This window comes from Panthera tigris, chromosome B4 (genome assembly GCF_018350195.1).
Source record: "Panthera tigris isolate Pti1 chromosome B4, P.tigris_Pti1_mat1.1, whole genome shotgun sequence".
Lineage (NCBI taxonomy): Eukaryota > Metazoa > Chordata > Mammalia > Carnivora > Felidae > Panthera > Panthera tigris.
This window is the reverse complement of record NC_056666.1, coordinates 60,459,477-60,474,632: the sequence shown is the minus strand read 5'-3', so window position 1 is coordinate 60,474,632 and position 15,156 is coordinate 60,459,477. Positions and strand designations below refer to the sequence as shown.

Sequence of the window (15,156 nt, the reverse complement as noted above, 5' to 3'; positions counted from 1 at the left end):
ACCGTACCATGTATATTTCAAATTCTGCATTTTTGCCCACATTTTTGTCCACTCTATGGATATCCTGACCACCTTCCCCTGTTTCTCAGGGTTTAGCAGAGGTGCCAACTTTTCCATCCATCAAGCCTACTCTGACCAAGTTGAGCCTTGGTCAGAGTCTCAGTTTGTGACAGTCCATGACAATGTCTCCAACAATCCAGAACTTTGCCAACATACTACCTTCTGGAACATTCTATAGATGACTTCTTTACTCCTCACTCTGAGCTGTTCTCTGCATCCTTCTGATTTCTGTACTTAATTTATATCATACATATTTTTACTTCTGGTACATCACATCATAAAAGATTCTTCCTTTGTTCCGCTTCCCCAGTTAAACAACATGGTGAGCAACAATGAATGCTTTAAGAAACCTTAAATGGCATTTAGAAGGCTTGTTTATTAAAATGAATTCTATTTTAACTAAAAATTGCTTAATTCAAGGGTTTTTAAAGCTTTACTTAAAAGGCACTGATGTATAAGAAGTCTTTTAAAATATTTTGAAGCATGAATAAACATTATATAATATTTAAATTATTATATTCTTTTAATTAAAATTTTATAACAGGTCTTACTCTGGGTCATTTTCTTGTTTCTATTCTGAGCACTGTACTGGATCAGTATCTAAGGAAGAACAGACTCTGACATACATATGTGATTGTAATTTCTTCAAAATAACAACTAAATAAAAGTTACCAGAGTCAATCATTCAACACAGACATATGGAGTTTTAAAGAAATCATACCACTGATCTGGTAGAAGATTTTTGAGAAATGGTGCTTTCATAATTATAGACCTATTTCATTAGCAGAGATTCTCTTTATTTGTAACAATGTTTGCTAAGATTGCTTGAGCATTTTTCACAAACCAGGCACTTTAAGTTTCTTATATGCATTATTTTACTTAATCCTTCAAAATCCCTACAGGTCAGTAGGGTTTTTATCCCATTTTGCAGATGAGGACCACTAGACTCATTTGCCCAAGGAACATGTAGACCTAGAAAGGTCATAGTCAGAATTGGAGGAGCATTTGAGTCCAAATCCTCTGTTTTTAATAAAATGTGGATTCATTCATAAGTTGAGACATCCTTTGGGAACGTAAAAAGTAGAAAAGTTTGCCGCATGGTTTTTACAAATGATAAACAGGGAAGGGAAGGGAAGGGAAGGGAAGGGAAGGGAAGGGAAGGGAAGGGAAGGGAAGGGAAGGGAAGGGAAGGGAAGGGAAGGGAAGGGAAGGGAGGGAAGGGAAAGAAGGGTAGGGAAATGAAGAGGAGGGGAGGGGAGGAGAGGGAAGGGAAAGGGAAGGGAAAGATCTCAGACGCATAAGGTAAGTTTTTGAAATATCTTACATTGATTTGATATATACGGTCTATTTTTCTTCCGAAAAAAAATTAACATTTCCCATTCATTGCAAAGTACTTTTATGAGATAAAATTCTTATTTATGCCATATTTAAACTTTATTATTTATCAAGTACCACAGATTTTCTTATGTTAAAATACATCTTTTTGAATCTCAAAATATACTATTTTTGGTCCCTGAGGATTATCTGATTATACACTTTATGAAGTTTCTTATTGCAAGATGACAAGCTGGCAAATAAAACAATGAATTTGCCAATTTAAAAAATTTAGCCCTGATATATCAAAAAATCATTACTTTTATAAAACTCTGGTGTCTTTTAATTATTAAATATTGACATTTAAAAAACCTAGCCAACAGAATTTCTTACTGTGAATTATGCCATGTTAATATAAAATTTCCAGATTAAAAAAATTTTTTTTTCCAATTTAAGCCACATAAAAGAAAGCTGGAAGGGATTTAAAGAGCTCACAAGGTTGATCCTCCAACCACTTGCAGTCAAGACTAGTATATAGAGACATACTTTCAGGTTATTTACTAGAATAATTTCAGCCATATTCCTAGATTGTGCTGTGATTATTTGACATAAAACAAAATGTAATTGGCATAATCTTAATTTCTGTTGACAGCTTGGAAGTTACCACTAGGTGGCAGCACAGGAGATAGCCAGGCCTTGAACTGAACTTTGATTGGCATGACTCAAGGGTAAACCAAGCCAGAGAAAGGTAGGGAAGGGGATTAAATAAGTCTCTCCTTCTGTTATAAATTTCAAATAGTGTGGCTTTGCTGGCTACTCCCTTTATGGGTTAGAGAATGCAAGAACAAGAATTTTCTTTTAATTAAGGAAAATAGACACCCATAAGCTTATTCCCTTTAGTTTTTTCCTTCATATGCATGTTTTTGCATAGTTGTAGTAAAAAATTTTTTATTTAGCTAATCCATTTTCCACACTGTAGTCAGACCCATATCTCAAAATGTAAACGGAAGGGCGCCTGGATGGCTCAGTCGGTTGAGGGTCTGACTTTGGCTCAGGTCATGATCTCCCAGTTTGTGGGTTCGAGTGCTGCGCCAGGCTCTGTGCTGACAGCTCAGAGCCTGGAGCCTGCTTCGGATTCTGTGTCTCCCTCTCTCTCTGCCCCTCCCACACCTGTGCTCTATCTCTCTCTCTCAAAAATAAATAAATATAAAAAAATTTTTTTTTAATGTAAACAGAATCATTCTATATCCTATATCCCGGTTTTAAAATTTTCAATGGCTTCTCCTTGCTCCTTCCAAATGGCCCTGTATGGACCATCAGGCCTTTACCCCTCCAAAGTCCTCTCCCCCAAAGCTGCAGCACCCAGTGCAGTGAAAAGCACTCAATTTATATTATTTTACAAAATAAAAAAATTTATTCTACAAAATTTGTATATTTACAAATACAACTTATAAAATTGTTTAAATTGTGGTAAAAAAAAACCCCACATAATATGAAATTTACCATTTTAACCATTTAAAAAAATTTTTTTTAATCTTTATTTATTTTTGAGAGAGAGAGAGAGAAGAACACAGAGAGAGAGGCACAGAATCCGAACCAGGGTCCAGGCTCTGAACTGTCAGCACAGACCCTGATGTGGGGCTCAAACCCATCAACCATGAGTTCATGACCTGAGCTGAAGTCAGATGCTCAACCGACTGAGCCACTCAGGCACCCCATCCATTTTAACCATTTTTAAGTGTATAGTTGAGTAGTGTTAAGTATACTTACAACATTGTGCAGTAGACATACAGAACTTTGTCATCTTGCAAAATTGAAACTCTATACTACTTAAGCAACTCGTCATTTCTCCCCCAGTCCCTAACAACCACCATTTTACTTTCTGTTTCTATGAATTTGATTACTTGAAATACCTCATATAAATAGAATCATATAGTATTTGCCTTTTTGTGACTGGCTTATTTCACTTTACATAACGTCCTCATAGCCCATCCAGGTTGTAGCAAGTGACAGGATTTTCTTCCTTTTTAAAGCCGAGTAATATTCCATTGCATATGGGTGTGTGTGTGTGTGTGTGTGCGTGTATATATACATGCACACATACACATATAGATATATGTGACATTCTCTTTATGCATTCATCAGTTGATGAACATTTAGGTTGTTTCCATTCCTGGCTATTGTAAATAATGCTGCAACAAATATGGGGGGGTGCAAAGATTCTGCTTTCAGTTCTTTTGTATATACACCTAGAAGTGGGATTGTTGGGTCACATGGTGGTTCTATTTTTAATTTTTTGAGGAAGCACCATACTGTTTTTTTCATAGCACATGCATCATTTTACATTCCCATCAACAGTGTACAAGGTTTCCAATTTCTTTACATCCTCATCAATGGAGTTTATTTCCCTTTTTTGGGGGTGTGTGTGTATTTTTTGTTTTTTTTTATGCAGCTATCCTAATGCATGTAAGGTGACCTCTCATTATGGTTGTGATTTGCATTTTCCTGATGATTAGTGCTGAAAATGTGTTTGTTGTTCATGTGTGTATCATCTTTGGAGAAACATCTATTCAAATCCTTTGCTCACTTTTTAAAATTTATTTATTTAATTAATTTTTTAATTTACCTCCAAGTTAGCATATGGTGCAACAATGACTTCAGGAGTAGATTCCTTAATGCCTCTTACCCATTTAGCCCATTTCCCCCTGCCATAATCCCTCCAGCAACTCTCTGTTTGTTCTCTATATTTATGAGTCTCTTATGTTTTGTCCCCCTCCCTGTTTTTATATTATTTTTGCTTCCATTTCCTTATGTTCATCTGTTTTGTCTCTTAAAGTCCTCATATGAGTGAAGTCATGATATTTGTCTTTCGCTAATTTCACTTAGCATAATACCCTTTAGTTCCATCCACATAATTGCAAATGGCAAGATTTCATTGTTTTTGATTGCCAAGTAATACTCCATTGTGTGTGTATGTGTATATATATATATACACATATATATATATATATATATATGTATATATATATATACACCACATCTTCTTTATCCATTCATCCATCAATGGACATTTGGGCTCTTTCCATACTTTGGCTATTGTCGATAGTGCTGCTATAAACATGGGGGTGCATGTGCCCCTTCGAAACAGCACACCTGTATGCCATGGATAAACGCCTAGTAGTGCAATTGCTGGGTCGCTGGGTCATAGGGTAGTTCTATTTTTGGTTTTTTGAGAAACCTCCATACTGTTTTCCACAATGGCTGCACCAGCTTACATTCCCACCAGCAATGCAAAAAAGATCCTCTTTCTCCACATCCTCACCAACATCTGTTGTTGCCTGAGTTGTTCATGTTAGCCATTCTGACAGGTGTGAGGTGGTATCTCCTTGTGGTTTTGATTTGTATTTCCCTGATGATGAGTGATGTTGAGCATTTTTTCATGTGTTGGCTGGCTATCTGGATGTCTTCTTTGGAGAAGTGTCTATTCATGTCTTTTGCCCATTTCTTCACTGGATTATTTGTTTTTTGGGTGTTGAGTTTGATAAGTTCTTTGTAGATTTTGGATACTAACCCTTTATCTGATATGTCGTTTGCAAATATTTTCTCTCATTCCATCAGTTGCCTTTTAGTTTTGCTGATTGTTTCCTTCGCTGTGCAGAAGATTTTTATTTTGATGAGGTCCCAATAGTTCATTTTTGCTTTGGTTTCCTTTGCCTCTAGAGACATGTTGAGCAAGAAGTTGCTGCGACTGAGGTCAAAGAGGTTTTTGCCTGCTTTCTCCCTCGAGGATCTTGATGGCTTCCTGTCTTACATTTAGGTATTTCATCCACTTTGAGTTTATTTTGTGTATGGTGTAAGAAAGTGGTCCAAGTTCATCCTTCTGCATGTCACTGTCCAGTTTTCCCAGCACTACTTGGTGAAGAGACTTTCTTTATTCCATTGGATATTCTTTCCTGCTTTGTCAAAGATTAGTTGGCCACACTTTTGTGGGTCCATTTCTGGGTTCTCTATTCTGTTCCATCGATCTGAGTGTCTGTTTTTGTGCCAGTACCATACTGTCTTGTTGATTAGAGCTTGTAATACACCTTGAAGTCCGGGATTGTGATGCCTCCTGCTTTCGTTTTTGTTTTCAAGACTGCTTTGGCTATTCAGGGTCTTTTCTGGTTCCATACAAATTTTAGGATGGTTTGTTCTAGCTCTGTGAAGAACGCAGGTGTTATTTTGATAGGGATTGCACTGAATATGTAGATTGCTTTGGGTAGTACCGACATTTTAATAATATTTGTTCTTCTAATCCAGGAGCATGGGATATTTTTCCATTTTTTTGTGTCTTCTTCAATTTCTTTTGTAAGCTTTCTACAGTTCTCAGTGTATATATTTTTCACCTCTTTGGTTAGATTTATTCCTAGGTATTTTATGCTTTTTGGTGCAATTGTAAATGGGATTGATTCCTTGATTTCTCTGTCACTTCATTGTTGGTACATAGGAATGCAACTGATTTCTGTGCATTGATTTTATATCCTGCAACTTTTTGAATTCATGAACCAGTTCTAGCAGTTTTTTGGTGGAATCTTTTGGGTTTTCCATATAAAGTATCATGTCATCTGTGAAGAGTGAAAGTTTGACCTCCTCCTGGCCAATTTGGATGCCTTTTATTTCTTTGTGTTGTCTGATTGCAGAGGCTAAGACTTCCAATACTATGTTGAATAACAGTGGTGAGAGTGGACAGCTCTGTCTTGTTCCTGACCTTAGGGGGAAAGCTCTCAGTTTTTCCCCATTGAGGATGATATTAGTGTTGGGTCTTTCATATATGACTTTTATGATCTTGATGTATGGTTCTACTATCCCTACTTTCTTAAGGGTTTTTATCAAGAAAGGATGCTGTATTTTGTCAAATGCTTTCTCTGCGTCTATTGAGAGTATCATGTGGTTCTTGTCCTTTCTTTTATTGATGTGATGTATCTATCACATTGATTGTTTTGTGGATATTGAACCATCCCTGTATCCCAGGTAAAAATCCCACGTGGTCATGGTGAATAACTCTTTTAATGTATTGTTGGATCCGGTTGGCTAGTATCTTGTTGAGAATTTTTGCATCCATGTTCATCAGGGAAATTGGTCTGTAATTCTCCTTTTTAATGGGGTTTTTGTCTGGTTTTGGAATCAAGGTAATGCTGGCTTCATAGAATGCATTTGGAAGTTTTCCTTCCATTTCTATTTTTTGGAACAGCTTCAAAAGAATAGGTGTTAACTCTTCTTTAAATGTTTGGTAGAATTCCCCTGAAAAGCCATCCCTTTGCCCACTTTTTAATCAGATTGTTTCTCCATTGTTATTGTTGAGTTTATTGGAGTTCTTAGTATTTTCTAGATATTAATTCTTTATCAGATACATGATTTGCAAGTATTTTTTCCATTCCATAAATTGCCTTTTCACTCTGTTGTGTACTTTGTGCACAGAATTATAATTTTTCTTTATAAAAGGAAGATACATGGTCTTCACAATTATCATTCTTTATGGCAGCCACATCATCCCAGTAAGTGGAATCATAATTTACTTAACCACTCTTCCATTATGGGACATTATTTCCTATTCTAAATAATGCCATAAAAATAGTATTAGTGATTATTTCCTTGGAATTTATGATTCCAGAAGTAACATTACTGGATCAATTAATATGAACATTTTATTGTTTCTTATTGCTTATGGTCTTGTTACTTATTGCTAAATTTCTTTCTTATGTAACTTCGTTCTTTCTTAATTTATAAGACCAATATACTATTTACTGTTTATTGCACAGTTGCTACATGCCAAGTGCTCAGCTAGCTTATTTGCATATAATATTAGTACCTGTATCAATGCTACAAGGTAGGAATTATTTATCACCATTTCATAGATAATAATACAGATTCAAGAATGTGTTAGTTGCCCACAATTGCACAGCTTATAAAGTGACAGAATTATCATTTGATGTTGATCTGCCTTACATTGATTGCCTATGCTTGAGAATATACCACTTTGATCTTTCCTTCACATCATCTTTAAGAATTATAATGTTTGCTGAGGCACCCAGGTGGCTCAGTCTGTTAAGCCTCTGACTTTGGCTCAGGTCATGATCTCACGGTTTGTGAATTCAAGCCCCTCATTGGGCTCTGTGCTGACAGCTCAGAGCCTGGAGCCTGCTTCAGATTGTGTGTCTCCCTCCCTCTCTCTCTCTCTCTCTCTCTCTCTCTCTCTCTCTCAAAAATAAATAAATATTAAAAGAAGTAAAAAAAAGAATTATAATGTTTGCTAATAGATGGAGAAAGGGTAATTATTAAAATACACATCTTTGATTACATGCATGAGTGAGCATTTTTCCACATTTCGTGTACACTGTCCCTTACTATTTCCCTCCCACAGACTGAATGGATACTTTTTCCTGCACAATAGCACGTAACCTTTTTATAACAAATGCTATTATACAACTTTTACCCTGCCTTGAATTGTATGATTTTCTCTTCAGTGAGTTAACTGTTTATATCCTCAGCTCCATTTTTTATATCTTATCAAACTAAATTTTTCCACAATAAAGATATTAACTTTGTCATTCATATTTTTTCAACGTGTTCTTTGTCAATCTATTTTCCTTTTTATTAGTATTTTTTCTATTTATATCATATACTGCTTAATTTTTATATATTTGTTTTTAAAATGTTCATTTTTGGATTCTTCTATTGTTTCTAAGCATAGAAATTTATTCCATCTCCATATATAAATACCTGATATTTACTTCTACTTTGTTGTTTTGCTTTTTCCATGATTAAATTTTAATGTTTAAATCTTATTCCCTCTGAAATTTATTTTGAAGCACAGTGAGGATATAAATTCATTACGTTCTCAAAATTGTAGATAGTCCCAATACCATTTATTGAATAATCTTTCCTCACTGTTCTGTAATGTCTCAATTATATATTAAAATCATTTATATGAGCTAATTTTTAATTACAAGTTTATTGAAATATAATTCACACTAAAGTATACAACTCAGGTTCTGTATATTCAGAATTGCCCAACAAATGTCACAAATTAATTCCAGAACATTTTCATCACCCCAAAAAGAAACCACCCACTGTCAGCAGTCACTCCCCATTCTCCCTTCCCCTAGTCTCTGTCAACCCGTAATCTACTTTCTGTTTACATGAATTTGCCTATTTTGTACATTTCATGTAAATGGAACCATACAAAACATGGCCTTTTATGACTGATTTATTTCACTTGCTTTCAATGTTCATCCATGTTGTTGCAATGTATCAAAACTTCATTCTATTTTATAGCCAAGTAATATTCTAAGATATGTATATACTACATTTTGTTTATCCATTTATTAGATGATGGACATTAGCTATTCCCACTTTCTGGCTATCATAAATAATACAACTACAAAATTTGTGTACAACTTTCTGTGTGTGTGTGTGTGTGTGTGTGTGTGTGTGTGTGTGTTTTCCCCTTGGGTATATACCTAGGAGTAGAACGCCTGAGTCATATGGTTTAACATTTTAAGGAACTGCCAAACTGTATACAAAGCAACTGTATCGTTTTACATTCCCACCAGCAATGTATAAGAGTTCCAATTACTCCATATCCTCATCAATACTTGTTATTGTCTGTTTTTTATTACAGCCATGCAGGTGGTTGTATTTCATTGTAGTTTTGATTTATATTTCTATAATGACTAATGATGTTGAACACTTTTTCATGTGTTTATTGGCCATTTGCCTATCTTCACTGGAGAAAGGACTCTGCAAACCTTCTACTCATTTTTTAAATAGACTTTGTCTTTTTGTATTTGAGTCAAAAAATTTATTTATATGTTCTGACTACAAGTACTTTATTTTCTCCCAATATGTGGGTTTTTTCACCTTCTTCATGATGTTCTTTGAAGCACAAAAGTATTTTGGTTTTTTTAATGAAGGCCAATTTATTTTTTTCTTTAGTTTCTTGTGCTTTTAGTGTCATTTCTAAAAAACTACTGTCTAATCCATGGTGACAAAGATTATGCCTATGTTTTCTTTTCAGAGTTTTATAGTTCTTTCATTTAGGTCTAAGTTCCACTTTTAGTTAATTTGTGTATATGATGTGAGGTATGGATCTAACTTTATTCCTTTGCATGTTGATACCCAGTTGTCTTAGCACCACTGGCTAAAAAGACTATTTGTTTCCTATTGAACTGCCTTTTATGAATTTCTGTGACAATTATTTGTTCCAGTTATTTCCATGTTCTTGAATATCCACAATGTCTTAATTATATTTGCTTTAAAATCTGATTTTTTTTTTAATTTTTTTTTTAACGTTTATTTATGAGACAGAGAGAGACAGAGCATGAACGGGGGAGGGTCAGAGAGAGAGGGAGACACAGAATCTGAAACAGGCTCCAGGCTCTGAGCAGTCAGCACAGAGCCGACGCGGGGCTCGAACTCACATACCGCGAGATCGTGACCTGAGCCGAAGTCGGACGCTTAACCGACTGAGCCACCCAGGCGCCCCAAAATCTGATTTTTTTAATGCTTATTTATTTTTGAGAAAGCTCAAGTGGGGAGGGGCAGAGAGTGAGGGAGAGACAAAATCTGAAGCAGGCTCCAGGCTCTGAGCTGTCAGCACAGAGCCAAACATCAGGATTGAACCCACCAACTGTGATATCGTGACCTGAGTCGAAGTCGGGCACTTAACCAACTGAGGCACCCAGGTGCCCCTAAAATCTGTTTTACACCTGAAAGAGCTACCCTTCCCTTATTAGCCACCTGGCTAATCACCTGCCCTCCTTCCCACCCACACACTCAGAATATTCTTTTTGATTTTCATCCACTTATTATTCTAAATCAGTAGTTTACAAACTTGCTTTTCCAGACAACAAATTCAAAGTTTATTGGTCATTGCTTGCATTTCTACTTAGTGACAATTTCCTTCCTCTTTGAATTGCTGTTGTTAATGATTTATGTTTTTCTTAATCCATTGTTCTACTTGAACAGGTATTACCTCCATTTTAAAAAGTAAATATTTTAAAATACTTATACAACACAATTCAACCAACTAGACAGTAGCAAAGACATTTGAATATCTTAATTGCTGTAAAGTGTATTTCTGAGACTGTTTCCACTTAAGTCTTACTGCTTTTGATCTAGCAATCTGGACTTTTAAGAAAAAAATGAAATGTATGTCAGTCAATCTAACTGTATTTTTTTTCTCCATACTGGTTTATTGTTGTGTATCACTGCATAGATTTACAATGTGATACTCTGACCTGTCAAAGCAGCTATAACTTAGATAAAGCCACGGGCTATTAGCTTTGCCCAAGTATTGTTTCAGTTTTAACTTAGATGAAACATTCCCAAGGAATGGATAGGATGATACCCTAAAGTGATAGGAAGACATAAGTAGCTTAGGATAAATGGTATTTATATTGCCCTTCTAATACCACAATAAAGCTCAATAAAATCTTCAGGGCTTGGGGAGTACACCAAAGATTGAGAAACCATTGTAGTGGACATGTATTTACCTCTCTTTCAAAAAATAGAAGATAAGACACTATTTCTGAGAATAATAATGTATCTTTTTCCAGCTCCAGGTCTATATAAGCCAAAAATAAGTTATGTAAATCTATGAAACGTGCCAATGTTTGGGCAATACAACCTGTTGCCTCTCAAATATACAGATCATTCTTCTAGTACCAAAATAACTACCCACAGTCTAGATCAGCACTTTATAATAGAAATAAAGTGTGAGCCACATATAGAAATTGGTAAGTTTTTAAATTGAATTTTTGAATTTTCTGGTAGCCACAAAACAGTAAACAGAAACAGATAAAATTAATCTTAATATATATTATTTAACCTAATATATATAAAATATCACTTCAACACAACTATTATAAAAAGTTTTGGTGAGATATTCTCCATTCTTTATACTAAATCTTTGAAATGTAGCAGGCACTTCACACTCAAAGTTCATCTCAATTCAGACTAGCCATGTGTCCAGTGCTCCATAGCCACATGGGGCTGGTGGCTGCCATATTGCACAGAACAGGTCTAGACAGAAGACCTCAGGAGCCTCTCCAAGCCAGAGCACCACCACCAGAGCACTCAGAGGTATGAGAAGGAAAGAGGAAATGATGAAAATTGGTGAAAGGAAGGAAAACAAAAGGAGAGGAGAAGTGAATGAGAAAACAAGAAAAAGATAAGTGAAAGGAGAGAAAGGGAGTGAACATTTTCTGAACATTTGTAGTGTGCCAGCAGTTATGTATTATAGGGTAAGTGCTCAGAAACTACTTGGAAACAATCTTTAGCATCCTCTGTGCCCTTAAGTAAGAAAGTCACATTTAAAGTGAACTATTATTACTGGTGATGACTCAGCAAGTTAGAAAAATACTTTAACACTCAGTCAAGGGACGATGTTATTCTGGTTCACATGCTCATAGTATGGAGACTAATCTGCCTCTGGCCTGAAACATAAACCACTGAGCAGGCTGCATTTGAGAGAAATTGTTTCTCACACTTTTTTTCCTTTCCAAGACACCAGGACACAATGCCAGATATCCCCTCATAGGAGATCCAGGCCAATGGAATTTGCAATGCAACGGGCGTGGAAAGGGGAATGGAGGAGGAGAAAGAGAAGAAAACTCAAATGTGACTTTAGGGAGTAAGGATCCACCTTGTAGGTAAGGAACAGATGAAAATTGTATACTGGTACATAGGACTTTCATGTAGACTATCCGTTTTAAGCATTGTGTAACAGTGCAACTTCTTCCCCTATTTGAGTGGGAGAGACAGGTCAGGTTTCTGCTTTAGATTTGGGTCTAAGGAACTTTGTCTGATTTTGGGAGTAGGCAGAACTGACCTTCAATTGTGAGGCAAGAGCTAATGGTAACTGAAATGTATTCTCTAAGTGAAGATGGTCCAGAAAGCAAGAGAAAATATAAACCATCACACCAAGGTGGAGATCAAGACGAAAAAATCCAAAACAGAAGTGGGCAAAAGCAGAGAGGCAGGCAAGAAGGAGCAGGCTTCTTCTGCGGAGGCTGGAGGCCATTGTTATGCTTGTGGAGAGACCTCTGGCTGAGCCTGGGCGGGGAAAGAGCTTGTAAAGGGCAGAATACCATGTCTCCACTCCAGTGTAGTGGATAATATGTGAACTGCTGGCAAAAATATTAAGTATCAGTTTTTTAAAAATAGATTTTACACATTTACCAAATAACTTAATAATAGTCCCCAAACATCTGCCAGACATATACTCTAAATGTCCCCACACAGATGAGTTGCAGCGAACTGAGCAAACCAAAATTTTCCACACTGATTTAATTCAAGCCTGGCATCTGGGTAGCGGCTGTATGCAGGATTAGCGCATTGTAAATCCATGTTGTTTTTGCTCATTCCCTCAACTGGAGCCATGCTCTTTACACCCCCATCCAACTTTGAAACATGGAAGCCCTTCCCTTTCTTAGACCACCCCAATCCCAACGGAACAAGCTGAAGCAGTCCCAGTCAGTGGAACTACCGCTTTAAAAAACATTCAAGACACTATTCTTGGTAAGTATGGAGACTTTTCTTTGGGGTACTTTGTTTCTTTTTTCAGAGCCACTTATATTTGCTCTTTTGACTTTCGCAAAACCTTTCTGGAAGCATCACTCAATTCTTTGTTTCCTACTTCATTTAATCAAGTTTGAATATCTTTTTATATAAGTCTTCAGATATTTGCTGTCTTTCTTCTTGGGAGGCAACCGAGAGCCATGTCACTTTGGCTGCCATAGACCACCAATGGCCTCTAATCATCAAACAGTGCTGTTCTTGGCAAGACCAAAACCTTTAGAAAACAGCCTTTTAATAAAGTGTAAGTTCTCTTCTAGGCCTGAAATCTGCTTTGAGGATGTACAAGAAATGTTATCATTATTCAAAGCTACCCTAGTCTTAGTGCAGACTACCTGAGAGACCGGCTCTGCTCTCAGGCCATCATGAAACCAAAACATGTGTCTGCATACATAGAAGAGCAAGAAAAAATATTAATGGTCTATGTGTTTTAGATTTACTTTTTTAGATTGTTGTTTTTAGTTAGTATTACCATTTGGTTCTTTAATTATCTTTGGGAGGGAAGGGCTGCAGGTGGGGAGTGTGGTGGAAAGAAAGAAAGGAAGAAAAGTCATAAGTGCCAGGAAAGAGGCTAAAGAGAAAATTTAAGGCAAGGCAGAACAGCTGAGTGATTAACACCATGGCATTAAGTCATGGCTTCGAATCCTGGCTTTCACACTCTTCAGCTGGGTAGCTTGGACAAGCTATTCAATTCTTTAAGCTTGTTCCCTCAATTGTAAAATGGGGATAATACTCAAGTCTACCTTATGTGGTTGTTGAGTGAACTTGTAATTAAAATAAGGCATGTAAAGCAATTAACAAATGTCTGGCAAGCAGCAGTCATGAAGTGGTATGGATTATTATCACAATTAGTAATAGTAATACAGATGGGATCGAACAGAATGAAATAAAATCGATGCTATACTTCATTCTACTCATTCCATTCCTACAATTTTACACATTGATTTTCTCTCTTTGGTGTCCAGGAAGAGATGTGGTAGTGGAAATTGGATGGGTAAAAAAACACTTTCAGAGAGCAAACGTACAAGGTCATATAACAAGCACCATAGGGCTACCTTGCAACTTTCAGGAATAGAACACCACAATCACCTAAGATCTTTAACCAAACTTTCCTTTCTTCAAAATAAAAATAAAAATAACTTACAGACCTATTTTTCATTTGACAAATGTCCATCCCTGACACTATCATCTCTCCCATTCTCTGTATCATCTCTCCCAACAGCTAGGATGAGGTCCAGAGTGACTGTTCCAGGGGTTAATGAACCTCCATTGCCTCTGACCTTGGCTTCCTCCATCTTGTGGTAAACTATCTGAACAAAACTGGAATAGGAAGGGATGAGGGCAAGAAGGCTAAAAGAGAATCTTGATCCTTTTCCAGAAACCCTGCAGTTTCTGGCAAGAGCAAATCCTGAGTGTATTTTATTCATGTATTAACAACTGTAGCAGTGATTTTCTCACCTTTGAGGAAGGCAATGTCCCAGCTAAACAAAAGCAGTTTAAAGAAAAAGCATCCCACTCAGTGAGTCTGAGAGCAATGAGCCTGTCTAGATATGAATGTTCTTTTGAAACTGACTGAAGCAGTTAGTATCTTGCAGTTGGGTGCCCTGCAAATGTTTCTGCTGCTCTTCCTAAGGTGTTTTTTTTTTCTGGCAGCACAGTTATATGTTGGGAAATGTAAATGAATACAAATAAGCTGGATGCAGCCAACTGTCATCATAGGTCAACCATCCACACATGCTGCTGAACTAAATTTATCATTCATATATGTATCCACAAATATGTACTATGTGATCCACAAGAAGATGCTCTTATTAACTTCTACCCCACTGAAGAGTAACACAGTAACCATCCTTACAGAATAAAGTAAAATGTTTCTGTATATTACCATACTGAATAGTGTGTATGTATGTGTGTATATACCTGTGTGTGTGTGTTTCACATATTGCAACATATACTGAAATCTATTTGGAATATACCTAGAATGTAAACTTCATTAGGCAGGAGTTTGTCCATTTTTTTTTATAGTAGATACCTGATAAATCTTACAGAATGAGAAAATATATAATGAATTATTTCATTTGGTCCTCAAGGCAACAGTAAGAATTAGGAATGAAATTTAATATTGCTGCCAACGTGTTGTGGGTGAAGGATTCCAAATGGCTTGTC

The 15,156-nt window shown here is 36.3% G+C and overlaps 1 long non-coding RNA gene across 2 annotated transcripts; it reads left to right on the top strand.

Moving 5' to 3' along the window:
• The first annotated feature begins 265 nt into the window (after window positions 1–265).
• On the top strand, window positions 266–14,822 carry LOC122240085. 2 transcript variants are annotated; one of them, XR_006219410.1, is made up of 5 exons: window positions 266–382; window positions 2,027–2,122; window positions 11,920–12,065; window positions 12,849–12,933; window positions 14,649–14,822. It is a non-coding gene; the product is annotated as an uncharacterized LOC122240085 (long non-coding RNA). The 2 variants fall into 2 exon arrangements; XR_006219411.1 differs by having other exon boundaries at window positions 14,644–14,822.
• Window positions 14,823–15,156: the final 334 nt, after the last annotated feature.